This window comes from Myiozetetes cayanensis, unplaced genomic scaffold, assembly GCF_022539395.1.
Source record: "Myiozetetes cayanensis isolate MyiCay16 unplaced genomic scaffold, myiCay2020 scf14, whole genome shotgun sequence".
Classification (NCBI taxonomy): Eukaryota; Metazoa; Chordata; class Aves; order Passeriformes; family Tyrannidae; genus Myiozetetes; species Myiozetetes cayanensis.
This window is the reverse complement of record NW_026087048.1, coordinates 721,279-736,974: the sequence shown is the minus strand read 5'-3', so window position 1 is coordinate 736,974 and position 15,696 is coordinate 721,279. Positions and strand designations below refer to the sequence as shown.

The window sequence follows — 15,696 nt, the reverse complement described above, 5'->3', positions numbered from 1 at the left end:
TAGAAGATACAGAGCAAAGCAACTGTTCTCCAGCCACTCACCAGCAGTGTTTTACATTTTGTGTCACCTTCTTACACCTCTCGTTTAAAGACTCTAATACAATTTTAAGGAAAAAAGTTTCTATGGGAGAAATATGAGTGGTGTTTATACAAGGAGATTAAGAGCAATAGTTGAGATTCATGCAGTCATAACGAGATGGACTGTCTGACAGTGCTTTTAAGCAGCAACTCTGCCTTTATTAACAACATTATTAGAAAGAATTGGAACTCCAGAGCCTGGACAGCTCCGCTCTGCAGCACAGTTTAGAGCAGTGGTGCTCCCAGCCCGTGCTCCAGGTCACCCTGGGGGACTGATTTGCACTGACTCAAGCAAAACAGCTTGCCATGTACCTGGGCTTTGGCTGAGAGTGGGACTGAGGACAGAGATTACCCTTTTCTAAAGCACACAGGAGTCATGGAAACATTACTTTAGTTCTGTGCTAAAAAGCCAGCTATTGTTTGTCAGCATCACGGCATCATGAAATCCAGGGTATTTCTAGTAAATCTGAAATACTAGGGGGAGACTGATAATCTGCAGGTCTGGAAAGGTTGGGTTGGAGCTGCAGTGGTGGAGAGCCAGGGGAAGAACTCGACACCACCAAATTCAGGTCATTGCCAAGGCCAGCCAGCAAAGCTCAGGGTTCCCAGGTCAGCAGGCCTGGGTGGCCCCCACTCCAGGGGGCTAAAAGAAAAACAGAAACAGCAGAAAACTGCGTCTTCTAGGGAGAGTAGGGAGCTCTGCTGTTACTGATGAGGTAAGTGGAAATAAAAGGAATTCACTGTCTGCAAATTTGTCGTTTGTCTGTGTAAAGATCTCAGTAAAGAGGCTGAAGAGACCATGAAGTGCTGCTTGTCCGAAGCAGAGCTGCCAGTATGCATCTGAAGGCTTTTATTTGTGTTTTTATTTTTATTTGCAGCCAAGAAATAAAAACAAAAAGGGTGTGCATGCGGGGCAGTCTGATGCTTTTAAGATGAGTTCCAGGTGGTTCAATTCATTTGGCTTCTACTGAACATGTATTTTTCTAGATATTTACAAGGATTTTTGTGCTATTGTGTATCTTTCCTTTTGGAGATACTTATAACAAGATTTATCTTGAAGCAGTTGCTTTGAAATGTGATCTGAATTTCCTGGTATTGGCAGAGTTCTGTCTTTTTAATGATCATATATATGGGTGTAATTACCTCCTTTTGAACTCAAAACTCACTTTGGTGAAGTAGATTTATGATTTTTTCCATTTTTCTTTAGTTTAAACACCAAGAGATGGTCACCTTTGCTGATAATATGGCTAAAATGTGTTATATTAATTTTTTAAGATCACTGAGTCCCATGGATATATATCAAAATTATTCTTCTTGCACCTGGACTTTGGCTTCTGTACGATCCTAGTGCCCTTGGTTGAAGAGCAGGTTTGCTGAGTACCATACATACTTCTGTAGATGGAAGAGGTTTCTTTTCTATTTGTGTCTCCACCAGAGTAAAAAGGAAAGAAGTTGCAGCTTGTGAAGGCCCAATGCTGAGCCCAGTGTGGTCTGCACACAGTGCAGGGTAGGCACAGGCCTGCTGAAGTCAATGCTTGTCTTACCACAACAAATTGCTGGCAAGTTGTGTCTAAAAATATAAAAATACTGTAAATGACTGGAATGAATTCATTATCAGGAACTGTTTCAGATCGGAACAGTGATGAAAAGAACTGTTATCTGAATTTTACTCCTTCATGATTAACTGCAGAGAACAAACTCCCTGTGGGGATCCCGGGCTGCTCCTGGTGCAGGGGCAGGAGCTGCACAGCCAAGGGAAGTGGCCTGTGGGGGATCTGCTGGAGATAATTAGTGCATCTGTTTTCTCTGCCCAGGTACATCTGTGCTTCTAAACTGGCTGATCATCCTGTTCTGCTCGGTACTGGTGAGGAAGGTTATCTGACTGATGAAAAGTTCAGTCTTTCTCGGTCAGACAGGTAAATTGGGGTGACCTGGAGAGGTGTGATGGGCACAGCTGGAAACAGATTGCTAGAAAATACTGCTGCTTCCTAATGCTTTGCTCTGATGAGGGCTTACAAAATGTGTGAGATGGAGTGAGGAGTGATGATCCCTGTGAGTGCAGAGGGAGGCCTTTGGGAAACAGTGCAGCTGCCTTGTCTGGGAGGTTGAATTTTTTTGAGATGGTGACCTGTAATAGGTGAATTCATTTAATGAGCCAGAATTAATTCCATGCAAGTCTGATTTCTCACTTGCTCTTCGTAACTGTCAGAGAGGGGGAGGAGGAACATTTTATAAAACACTGTTGTAGTCATTTTGCTTTAAGAGTAGAGTTTCAGATGACTTACATAATATCCAGGAAAACTGAGAGTGAAATGTGCATTAGGCCTGCTTCGATCAGCAAGCTGGACCAGCTGCCTTCCTTCCAACCTCGGTCTGTCTGTGATCTCTGGAACTTTATCTGTGAGCTGACACGGGTAAAATGGACTAAGGATGACAGAAGCAGTTATGGATTTTTATGTCTGGTTAGGTTTTTATTTTAGTTTTTGGCAAAGATGGTGGTTGTGAAACTGCTGTTAGAAGGGCCAGTGATTATCTGAAGCTGTGGGCCATGTTTGGCAAGATACTCCTCCCTTACACAGGAAAACTCAAATCAAGAACTCGTGTAAAAATATTAAAGGGTTTTTATTTCACTCTACTGCCAGTTTTTGCGTATGAATTGCTATTACTCCATTTTTTTTCTATTGCCTGCACACAGTTTTAGACCTATTAAAAAGCAAATAGGAAGAAGTGCACATTCACCTTTGCTATTACGACATTTATAAGTTCAGAGACAAATTAGTGTGATATTTTGAATACCTTTTCAGAGGCAGGAGGATGGAGAATCAATGTGAGTCAACTCTAGGTAATATTTGAGTAGGAAGGGTTAAGGACAATCATTTTAACAGAGATGGTTCACCCAAGCCAAATAACTTTCTCTTATTTAGGGAAATAGCTGTTCTAAATCCATTAAATAAACATGGATGGTATTTTCCTTGCTGCTTCTGTAAACATCAATATACAGGCAAAATGAATCAAAGTAATGCTTTTTCTTTAATGTTCTGGTGTTCTTAACCTTAGTAGCCTTAAGAGATTTTTGCTGTAATGATTAGCCGTTTGCACTTAATTGGGGCATCAAAGCAATGAAACACGGAAGGTATTTCTGTATTTCTGCCCAGTGCCTCAGCTGTGTGGAGCAGACTGCTGGATGCCTCCTGTACAAGTTGATGTTCACACTTTCCTCTTCCCTCTGAGGTGCAGCAGTGCAGGGGCCAGACCTTCCCACACTCACTGCCTGGCTTAATGAGGCCATTTGGAGCACTTCGGATCCAAGTGAGGGAGGAACCTGTTATTGCAGGTCAGATTTCTCGCCCCAAAGGCCAGCAGGACACTTTCTGCAGATAATTGTGAGAGTTAGAGAACGTTACAATTTTATAGGTTAATTTTTCTTTCCTTACAAGAGGGGCTCAGTCCTGTTTGTGATCCTTTTGCTGGCTGCAGGAGGAAGAACGCTGGTCCAGAACCAAAGCCCTTGTTGAAGGTGGTGGTGTGTAATGACTGCAGCTCCTGGGCTGACCTCAGCCTTCCTGCAGGGTTCCCACTTGATATGAAAGATACATTGTGATTAAAATGTAATTGTCAGCCCCGCCGTTCTTTGTTTGAAAGCAAGGTGAGAATGCCCCGGCTCCTGGAGTTCTGTGTCAGGGGTGGTTGGGGCGTTTCCTGGGCCATGTGCTTTGTGCTCTCCAGGCTGGGAATTCTCACAGGAGTAACAGAACCAGAACCAGAAAAGCCCAACTCCCAGCAGCAAGCTGATTTCATTCTATTCTATTGTGTGTTAACTGTAGCAGAATAATGATCTCTGGAAATAATTGTGTGCCTGTGGACAGCTCTGACCTGCATGTCCAGGTCTGTGTAGGTGACAGTGACGCTTTGCTCAAGATGTGCTGCATTTTGGTCACGTCCACTGGGATATCTTGATAGTGTTGGGCCATGTGTGTGATGGGATTTGTGTGATAGCATCTGTAAGGCAATGGAATTTCAGGGTCCAGGATGAAATCCTTTAAACATCTGGGATTTATCTTTGCTGGAGTCCCTCCAGAACCCTGGCTGTGCACGTGTGGACACTGCAGCCTCACTCCAGGCACTCCCCTGGCTCAGCTGTCCTGTGCTGGGCTCAGAGCTGCAACCCCTCAGAACTAAATGCTGTTAATGGTGGTAAAGCTCAAGTTTGTCGTGTGGTTTGCATCCAGGCAGCAGGATATCCAGCAGGCTGCTCTAGTGGGAGGTGGAAGTGTTGGCACATGTGAGAAAGCAGGAGCAAAACAATATATTTGTAATGTGAAATGTTTAGTGTTTGCTGATAGTAATTCCTCTCTATTTAAACTTGGTGAAAATGATTCTCATTGTGTTTTGCTGTGGACTAAAGAGAATAATGGAGTGACTCACTTCCAGGATAGTCTGGAGGTGATGCAAACAATCACACTGCATGAAATACAGCACTGTGGACTGCATCCACCACAGATAATGACATAGCAAACTGGGTAAGCCTTGTGTTATTTTGGGTTGTAGAATTTAATATTGTTGGGGAAAGACTTGTGCTACCCAAGATTGCTTTGAGGATATTCAGCTGCAGAATCCAGGGTTATGGAGAAGCAATTTTAATGAGTCAGCAGCCTAGATCTCTGGAATTCTCTTTTCCCTCTTGCCTCTGGGAAGCTTTCAAGTCTCACAACTGTTGTCCAGAATGTGTGTCCAGGGGCAGAGCTGATCACAGCTGTGCATTGCTGTAGATGTATGTCAGAAGTAACATCCTTGTGTGATAACCGAGGGGGGAAAAAACCCAAATCCAAACTCAAAACAGGCAGTGCTGTCACTGTCTGTTCTACATGTGTGTATCTGGCTTAATTATAAAATTTTTGTGCTTGCAAGTTTTGGCTGCAGTTATGTGGAAGAACTCTAGTTGATGGCAAAAACATATTTGCCCAAAGAAACTTTTATTTTATGTGAAGTCAGTCTTAACAAATGTCAACAGACTGAAATCATCACAAAGAATTCATGTCCAGTTACTGTCCATGCAAGTGCCATCTATTACAGCAGTGTAAGTCCAGAGGTCTCTCATACAGAAAACACTCTTGAGTGATGCAAGAAGCATTTTCATTAAATTCTGTAGAGGGACAAAGTATGCTTTCTGTAATAAATGAAGATGTCTGAATTTTGTATGGACAAGAATCCCATTAATTTGAGAACATAATCTTGTGCTGTATGAGGCTTTTCCACTGACTTCACCATGGACAGTGTCAGACCTGCCCACGTGTCATTGCCCCTGCACATGGTCACATTTGTGACTGCCACTCGTGTCTGTAAGGTCCTACCCTGTCTTAGAGCAATTTTAAATCTAATTAAATTTAAATCTTTAAATGCCATCTTCTATGAAAATAGTTTTTCTTTGTATCTCTTTTTAATTTGTTTTCCTCCACGGGTTACTTGCTTTGCTTCTCTGCCATCAGCAGAGAGATGAATATTGGTTTTTGGTTTTGGCACAGGAAGCTGCTGTGGGATGATCAGATGCAGTCTGAAGTGCAGCAGGAGAGAACTTGGATATGTTGCTGTCCCTCTACCTTTTCCTTTGTCTTTATGATTTTCAAATACCCTGAATGCATCCTGTGTTTCTCCCAGGAATTTGAGCGGTGCAGTGTGAAGGCTTGGTGCGTTGGTGTAGATTTCCAGTGTGCTGGAGCCTGGGCTGTGGCACATTTGGGAGTATCACACATACCAGGTGTGCCTGTGCAGGGCAGGCTTTGAGAGCAGAGTCCCCAGAAGCATCTGGCTACTGACCACGTGCCCAGCAAATTCCTTCCACTGCAAACCCCGAAACTGCTGCCTGGCAGCTTTTCCTCCTGGCATGAACTCCTGGAGTGACCTGTGCCCAGGGATCCCTCCTGGCATGAACTCCTGGAGTGACCTGTGCCCAGGGATCCCTCCTGGCATGAACTCCTGGAGTGACCTGTGGCACCCACCCCTGTGCCCAGGGAGTGCTTGTTTGCTCACAAGTGTCCCAGAATTACTGTGATGAGTCACAGCCAAGTGTCCTGAGGTAAACCCTGGCCATACAGTGTACCCTGTGCTCCCTCCACACTGAAGAAGCCACAACTGAAAATCAGCTGCATAAAGGGGGTAACTCTTGAAAAGTCACTTCTTCAGAGGCTTTAGAGGATAAAATCTTATCTCAGATTCACAGACCCTCTGGTGCTCTTAGTTAAGAATGTCTGCACTATGTGTAAGAGCAAAGTAGATGAGTTCCATGGTGTTAGCATTAAACATTCTTTCTATCAGCAAATCCTCTGATGGGACCTATCAGCTCTTTACCTGGAGAGAAGGCAAAAAAAAAAAGCAACTATTTAATTAGGTCTTCTGTACTCTCAGCCAAAGCTGGAATTTTTTTCCTGAGGTTTTTGTCTAGGTAATGCTTCCAGTAAGTTCTGTTGGCAGAAGCTGCCCACTTTTCATGGTCTGTACACGTGGGCTGAGTTCTACTGGATTTGGTGCTGTTGGACAGGGGGGAACTGGCCTGACACAGGGGATGTGGCCAATGCTGTAGGATCTTCAGCTTCAGTGTGTTCTGGGCTTGCTTTTAGTTAGCATATAGCCTGTTCCTGCTGGAGGGGAAACGATAAAGAACTGAGAAATGTAAGAGCAGCACTGAAGACTAAGGATTTTCCCACTTACAGGGCAGTCTCTGAACTCAGCCAGCAAACTGGATACATGAGTCATTCATTTTTCAGCCTGCAGTAATGACTGGCCTTAGAAAGCACCCTGCCCTTTTGTGTTTTGAGATGCATGGCAGGGTTTTTTTGAGAAACAGGTTTGCCTCCTTTGATATAAAAAAATTCCTGCTTGCTGTTTCTGTCCATAAAAATCTTCCTTTCCTCCCCAGGGGTGAGTAATAACCCCGTGCTGAGCCAGAGGGTAAACAGATTGGTAATCAAGGAGCTGTCATCAGCTAAGTACTGGTCTATTAACTGCCTCTTAGTACTAAGTTTTTTGTTTGTAAATGTTTAATTTTATTTCTTTAAATGTCTGGGAGCAACAGGAGAGTGATGATTTTTATTTTCTGTTCTATACTGGGGAAAGAGCTGAGCAGGAACTTGGGTTGGGACCCTTTCCAATAGCCTATAACTGGACCAAAAGAGAAGCTAAACCACCCAAAACATCAGGTTGTGCATTGCCAAAGGGTCGTTCTGTTGCCCCTTCCTCTCTGGGCAGCAGAGAGGTAACAACCTTCCCCAGACTCTCTGTAGTGCTCATTTCTGGTTGTCAGGGTATTTCAGCTCATGGTGACGATCAAAGGGAACAAAGAAGGAAAACCAGAGACACTTTGTTTTTAATTCAGGAAATAAACTGTGTTGATTCATTGTTTTCTACAATCTTTGAAGGGGCAAAAGGTGAGGGAACCAGAAGAAAACCCTGAGTCCCACCGTCCTTCAGCTCTGCCTTCTGCTGGAGGACAGGTGTCCCTGTTGTGGGCACGGCTGGATGTGGAGCAGGACAGCAGGTGAATGGAGAACAGGGACAGTGTCCTCAGTTTGAAAATGCTTCCTCATTAGATATGGACGATTTAACCAAGTCCAGCCATATCCAGGGAAAGCTCAACTTGCCAAGGAATTCACTGTCACTGAGCTTAGAGCATTCACACTTTGATAAAAACAACAGTAGCTCTTTGTTGCTCTTGGCTGCTTTGGCAATTTAATTTTTATTCCCCCCCAGGAGCAACTTTGACATTAATCGGTTTTTGATCACAAGCTGCTGGATGCTTAATCAACCTACTGGACCAAATTTAAGTATCAACAACCCTGCATATTTTATAACTAGTTTTACCACTAAAGTTTTTGGATTTGTAACTTGCCCTGAATAAAAACTGAGTATCTTAATCTTAACTAAAACAACTAAAGATTGATCAAAATGTATAGCTTTTATGACTAAAGGCTGATGGAGACCCTTAAAGATTTCTTAGCAATGAAAACTTGCCTGTTTGAAGCTGTATCATAGAGAAGGCAGCACCTTTTATTAGACACTTCACTTTGGTGTGCTGGCACAATGGGAGAAGGAAACTTTCTTGGCAGGAATACCCATTAGTCTTCTAACAGTTCATACTGTTAGAAGATGTTAGTTCATACTTCTAACAGTTCAGATTTCTTTTATGGGAGAGTAAAATAACTTCTCTTATGAGCCAATAGATGAAAATATTCTGTAGTAATTTTCATTTTGGCGAGAATTGGGTACCTGCTGCCATTAGGCAATACTGAGGATTCCAGACCTGTCTGGTTGTTCTGGTCTCTTGCTCTCAGGTGACAATTTGAGTTCCAGGAGCAGTTTATCCATTGAAAGGGCGAGGGAAGTATTGTAATCTCAGTCCCTGGGGTTCCTTTTAATAACATGTTCCTTTGGATTTCCACACTGAGGATTACAATAGAAGGCCACAAGTGTTGTTGTATTAACTGTGTATCTTGTAGTGTCCCTTCACCTAGAAGTCTGTCCTCCCTTTACATCTTTCTAAGTCTCTTCAGCTTTTGCTCTTAGGTGGCATTTCAGGCTGAACACAATAATCCAGAAGAAAATTTACCTTTCAGTAGTAAAATATTTGACTTTACCAGCACCTCTGAAAGACCGTGTTTTGTTTGCCCTTTGCAAGGCTCCTGCGAACTGAGCAGAATATATCTGTCACTTTTAATTCTTATGCTTTTGTCAAAGCTTTTACTTATCCAAAGTCATAGTTGGTTTCTTTTCAAATCACTTGTCACAAGTCTGCCAGTTGATTCTATGGTTTTTGGAACAGTATTGTTGTACCTTTGCATGGATGCAGAAAATGTATCAGGGGCTTGGAATTCAGCAGGAGCCAGGGATGCAGGCAGGCATTCTGTCCCTGCTCTTTGTGTATCTGGTACCTGAACAAGTCCCAGCCCTCACAGTAGTATGGTAATTCAAGGGTAGTTCTCTATTAAAGAAAGCTGAGATGACCCTCATTAGCAGATTATTGTCCCTATCCAGAACCGACTGTTCCAAGTGCTCTCTATCTGTGCACACAGGCAGTTATCTTCTTGCACAAGTTCTAAATTTTGTACTGAAAGACTTCTTTCTGTTCATTGGAAGTTTTGCCACGGCATTTTGAAAAACCTGTTTACTCCTGAAATATCAACCAAAAGTATGGCCACTGTCACAAACCAAAACTGAACCCTGATGATTTATAAACCAGGAATGCTTACTGTGTTCCTTATGCACATAGTGCTGACTTTTCAGCCATTCAACTTGATTTAAAAATACGAAATAAAAAAATTTTAAATTGGAATTTCACGTCCCCTTTGTCTTCTAGAGCCTCTCTACGTGCCAGGAGGGTTATTCAGAAGTGGGACGTGTTGTTCTTGGTCACAGCTCTGTAAACAGAGATGTAGAGGCATGTGCAGGTATTGGTAGCACTGGGAGGTGTAGGCTTTCCTCAGCAGGGTGCACCTCTGCAGTGTTCTGGAGTGCCATGCCCAGACCATGAGCACGTTGTTAGTGGAGCTGCAGTCATGTCCTGGGGAAGTGTCCCAGGGCAGATATCCCGAGGCAGATTGGAAGTGATGCTCTTTCTCTCCACTAAAGCCACAAGGGCACTGCAGATTTGCTCCAAGTTTCAGTGCAGGAGTGTCATGCCACAGTGATTCTGTTCTGTGCCAGGTTTTACTGCAGAATTAACTCCCAAACATCTGTACAACAAGTCTTTTTGCGTGCTGCCTAAAAAAACGTGTTGCTGTTTGTGTGGGTGGCATTTGTCAGTCTGCTTGGGAGTGTCAGGAACCATATTGTATTATTTTTGAAGTCTCTGAAGGCTGATAACAGTCTGTCTGTAACTGTAAAATAGTAATCTGATGTAATGACGGGAGAAATAAACTTCCCAGCTGACCTGACAGAAAAATGTGTTCATTTTTCCAGAGCAGATATTTCCAGAGTTAACAAGTAATATGAGCATTTGGCTGGCAAGAAATGCTGCGAGTTTCAATGTCATTTAATAATAATAGGATCTTTAAGAATCAAGTCAATTAGGAAACAGCTAACCTCTTCTGGGTCCCAGTCTCACAGGTGCCCCTGTTTGTCTTGGCCTGCAGTGCATGTGCTTTAAACAGGGCAGGATTCAGCAGCAAAAATCCTGATGATTTGACCTGTATAAACATAAGGAGGGGAAGCAGCAACTCACAGGAACCCTAAGTTTAAATACTATTAGCTACAATTACTCAAAACCAGTTAAAAAATAGTTCTCTCTCCTCCTTTCTAGTTCAGGTTCAGTATTCTGAGGTGTTCATAACTTGAGAAGGTCCTTCTTGCCTTTTCAGCTGGCCTCTGTGTGTGTGGTTTTATTTGTTTATTTTAAGCTTTCATTTACATCTACAGCTATTTGTGGATATTGTATGTTAAAATAGAATAATAAGAGCACATTTTTCATTAAAAACTCTTCCAGGTGCTATAGAGCTGCCATCAAAGTATCATTAAGATGAGAGACTGCAGTATTTGTTGCACCTCTTTGGGCTGAAGAATTTTGGTTCTTGAATCTGTTTGGGCTGCTGTGTTTGGAGATACTGCCACTTGTGTGGAGGCAGAACTCATGTCCCCAAAGTATGCAAATGCTTCACCTAGATCCAGCATGTCTGCATTTTCACACTTCTCTGGGACTTGGACTGTTAGAAACATGTTTGTTTTCCCGTAATGGTGGCGTAAAAGAAAGTTTAGCTGGTAGCCAAAAAATAAAAGATGAAGAATGAGGGAACTTCAGACCTCAAAGGACAGCCTGTCCCTGCTGATCCCATGGACTGGAGCTTTCAGCCAAACTCTACCAAACTGTTCTGTCTTCTACAGAACTCTCCCGGTCTGGGAATCACCTGTGGGACAATCTGTACACACCGTTGCATCAAGGAAAAGATAAAAGTGTCTCTTTTTGTAATTATGGGGTTTTTTTGAGTGTGGTATCCATACATTTCACAGTTTATTTTCCTTTGCTACACTTAAAGAATGCTGGACTCTGCAGGAGAAACCAAGCAACTGTTCTGCTCGTGGCTCTTTTGCTTTTGGGAGTAACCTGAGAGCTGGGCAGAGAACACTGCTTGTCTAAGTAATCCTCAGTCCTGAGCATAAAGAACTTCTGTAAGGAGAATAGCAGATGGGAGAGGCAAACAACGAGAGTTCATTTTATTCAGGCCTAGAACAGTATTAGAAAAAAATGCTTTGTGTTTTGCCTGTCATGGTTTGCCAAAAGCTAATAGCTCAGTGCATTTACAGCAAAAGGGTTTATGTGGAGCAGTTGAAAACATTTTCAAATGTTTTCTTTTCTGCCCTCCACATTAGCTGTAAAAGGAAATATTTTGCAAAGGTGAGATGAGATTCTTTTTGGGGTTTCAACAATATTCTAAACTGATGTTGGGGTTCTATCAGAGAACTAGAATGTAAGTAAGTGACCTTCTTTTCTTCCCTAACCATCAACCCTCCCTTGCTTATGATGTGACAATGCATATCTGCACACCTGCCTTCACATGTCACCAGAGGTACTTCTCCAGATGTGTTGGTGCAGAATGTGTTGTGTTTTGTTAACATTCAATGTTTCCTTAAGGATTTGGTGTTGCTGTATTTGTCACTGGTAGGGTGTCATCTGTAGTAAGCTGAATTCAGGGGAGAATTCTTGGTATTTCCAGATAAGGAAGGTCTTTCTTGAACAGGTACTCCTGCACCTGTGGGGTTTTTTTTCCTCCTGTTCACATATTTTGCTCAGTTCTTGGTCTTGGATGTTTCTATTTTTGTCATAGTAGTTGGAAAAGGGGAATACTCAGTTCTAGAGGTGTATTCCTTAATCCATTTCCTTTTCAACTCCAGTATTATTGGAAGACTGGAAGTCAAAGACTGCTTTGATGGGGGGGAGGTGGTTTTAATGGGGCGAGATAGAAAACACCTGGGCGAGATGGAAAACACCTGGGCTTGTACTGAAGTAGCTGGAACCAGGTTATTTGAGAAGTTACTGTAGCCCAAAATAGACTTTACTGACCTCTCTCGGACAGGTAAAATGAAATGTCCAGCTAGGAGGCACGTGAAAAGCAGTAACTTAGGAATAACAGACCCCTCTTGCAATGGGTCCTTTCCAGAACGATGATGGATGGATACAGAGGAGAAGCGCTCCCCATCTCCCGCTGGTCCATCCTGGGCCGGGGGAGCGCTGCGGGGCTGTCCGGGAGCGCACCCCGGCCGGCTCCGTCCCCTCCCGGCCGGCTCCGTCCCCTCGCTGCCGGCTCCATCCCCTCGCTGCCGGCTCCATCCCCTCCCTGCCGGCTCCATCTCCTCGCTGCCGGCTCCATCCCCTCCCGGCCGGCTCCATCCCCTCCCGGCCGGCTCCATCCCCTCGCTGCCGGCTCCATCCCCTCCCGGCCGGCTCCATCCCCTCCCGGCCGGCTCCATCCCCTCCCGGCCGGCTCCATCCCCTCCCGGCCGGCTCCATTCCCTCGCTGGCGGCGGGCGCGGCCCGGGGGTCGGCGGGGCGGAGCGGGGCGGAGCAGAACGCGGCTCCGGGCGCTGCGGGCAGCGAGGGAGGGCCGGCCCTGCGGCCGGTGACTTCATGGGAAGGAGGCGGCGGGAGGTGGGTGTCGCTTTCCGTGTGCCGGTGCCTCTGCAGGGCGGGCGCGGGCCGGGCCACAGCGCGCACGGGGGGCGGCAGCGCCGGGCTGGCTCCCCCTTCCCCTCCGGCCGCAGGAAGATGGAGCTCGGGTAGCCAGGGCTTGCGGGAGGAGCGGCGGGAGCAGGTAAGGGCTGTTCTCCCTCCGCCTCGCCCGCGGGGCCGCGCCGGGGGCCGGGCCGTGTCCCCTGGGCAGGTGGCACAGGTGGGCCCGGGCCGTGTCCCCTGGGCAGGTGGCACAGGTGGGGCCGGCCGTGTCCCCTGGGCAGGTGGCACAGGTGGGGCCGGCCGTGTCCCCTGGGCAGGTGGCACAGGTGGGCCCGGCCGTGCCCTTGCCCGGGGCTGCCCGGCTGCGGGAGCGCCCGCCTTGGGGCAAAGCCCTCGGTCGAGCCGGGGAGGGCAGAGCCGGGCGTTCCCAAACGCCTCCCGCCCCGTGCTCGGGTTTGCGGGCCGGGGATGCGGGAGCTCCGCCGGCTCTGCCCCCGCCCCGTCTCCCCCAGCTCATTGATGAGCTCCGGGAAGGGTTTCTGCATTGCAGACTCTCGCCGGAGCTTCGCTCCTGCCTTTGCGGCGTTCTCCTGCTCAAGGAGCCTGTGCCTGGCCGGGTGCTTCGGGGCTGCTCGGGCAAGAGGCCGATTTGGGCAGGTGGGATGTTCTTCTGTGTTTCTTGGACCGTGTCCGGGCATTCGGGGGATTGACCTCGTTCCAGTAACTATTAGATGTGCATATAATATTTGTTCTCTTTCTGAAAGAGCTGCAAAAGAGTATCGGTCTGGATCTGTGTGATTAACGATCGTTTGAAGTTCACGGGGTGCAGTGAGATATAATGTGCATAGAAAACATAATGCAGTGAGGCACACGACCTTACATAATCTAAATTTAAAAAGCTCCCTACCCCTACGCTTACCCTGGAGGTTGTAGGAACACGTCTGTTCTAAGCTTGTTTAGTACCTATCTGACATAAAGATGCAGAGCCCCCTGTGAGCCAGTGCTGACAATAAAAGGGTAAATTGTTGACTACTTTTGGTGTAGTTGTGTCACAGTGAGTTCCCCATCGCTGGGCAGTGTCACGCACACACAGGGGTGGTTACTGGGCACACACAGCTCCGGCAGCAGGAGGGAAGGGCCTCTTCTGCTGTCCCTTGGTTGCGCCTCTGAACTGACCAGCTATGACCTAACGCTGGCATATTGTAATAACCTCCAGGCTTCTCTCCTGGGCCTGAATGGTGCTGCAATTTCTAGCATATAGATATAAATTTAACGTGAGCAGAAAGAAACCTTGCACACTTCTCATTTGACCTTCAGAGTCTCAGACAAATACTTGAAACTGATGATCAGGGCAAGTGTTTTGGAATGGACTGGTTTAAAATATGTTGCTGGACACAAACATGTACAACTCATATCACATCTGGGGTGACACACCGTCAGTGTTCTGAGCTCTGTATCCAAAGGAAACCAATGCCTGAAAAATTTGGCCCACATTTTAATTTAACTCAGTCCTTACAGATGACATTGACTTTAATAAAGGTTGCTATGGCACAGATTTAAAGTAAAGTATATTAAGCTTCTGGAATTGAAACTGCTGTTGGTAGGAAAAGTGTTGTTATTTACAATCTGTTATTAAAATAGGAGTGTGTTAGCTGTTGGGGCTGGATCTGGCTCCCTTTTCTGCTGTTGGTGTGAATTGACTAAATGGTCTCCTTTCTATGGATGGAGGCCAGGTTTTTCCCGGTGTGACTGTGGTGCTCACACAGGGGCAGGCTGGGCTTTTCCCACTTGAATCTGGAATATAGATGAATGTCAGTGCCTGCCATCCTCTGGGAAGCTTTCTATTCTGAGCCTGTGAGCGTTTGCCTGGGCTGTAGCACTGAGGGTGGTGTGGAGCTCAGCACCGGTGTGGGCTGTGCGTGCCCACACAGCCGTAATCACCGTGTGACAGGGGAGAAATGACGCTTTGTGATCCTCTTCTCTTGTGATACTACGGTTTTGTGGCTGCACTCGTACAAGAAACTCAGTCATCTTTGGGCCAGCTTAATTCATGTGCAGTACAACAGCAGCTAGGAGAATGAGGCTGGGCAGGGATCAGGTCTGACAGACTCCTTTTGGTGTACGTACAGGGCAAAAAGAACTGATTGTTTGCTTAATCGTAGTGTATCTATTTTTGAAAAAGCTATTTTTCTGCAGATGGATTCGAGAAGATTTTAGTCTTGGTTCATCAGTACAAATTTGTATAGTGGTGGTGGTGGTGGCTGGGTGTTGCAGACTCCGAGTAAGCGTGGGATGAGCAGGTAGGAAGGTACTTGGCCCTTCCCTGGTGAGCCTCCCTCTGCAGCTTTCCTTGTCCCCAGGACATCTCCCTCACTGCCACATTGGCACACTCAGCAAAAAGGGCACTGGGTGAAGGGGACTCCAGGTGAGGAATTTTATAGAGCTGAGTACATGCAGGCTGTGAACACTGACTCTGATGCTGCCAATGCAGCCATTGTGCTAATTGTTGCCATAGCTGCCCTTTATGTTACTGGTGAAAACATTAGAGATTCTATGGTTTAATCAGCCAGAGTACTGTATATAGAATATCTAATTTAAATTAAAACTTTATGTTTTGAATATAATCCCTGTGGTGGTTTTGGGTCACTTAGAGTTTTGTATGAGTTTACTGGTGTCATATCTGTGTTATTTCAGGGAAGAAATGGCTTTTTTAATTAAATCTGTTATATACTGCATAGACACATATGAGCTTTAAAAATGTGTATATCACCTGCCTGTCACATATTGTTATTTAGCTTATTCTTGCCTTTAGACATAGTAACCATGGTCTGGACAGGAGGAGAACAGTGGCAAGGCATTCCCACATAGTTATGTATGGGAGAGAGGGTGGGAGTGGAGAGAAGGAAAGGACTAAGGGAACTGGCAGAATGTTTGTGTCCAGACAATCTAGACCTCACATCTTGCAGT

General features: G+C 45.6%; 1 protein-coding gene across 5 annotated transcripts in view; it reads left to right on the top strand.

The window, feature by feature from the left end:
* The first annotated feature begins 12,680 nt into the window (after window positions 1–12,680).
* OTUD7A (OTU deubiquitinase 7A) overlaps window positions 12,681–15,696 on the top strand; it is a 108,730-nt gene continuing 105,714 nt past the window's right edge. For 4 of the 5 annotated variants that reach the window (XM_050309881.1, XM_050309883.1, XM_050309879.1 and 1 more), the window contains exon 1: window positions 12,716–12,868. The gene's annotated coding sequence lies outside the window, so the exon portion shown is untranslated. The other variant, XM_050309882.1, reaches the window with a different exon arrangement.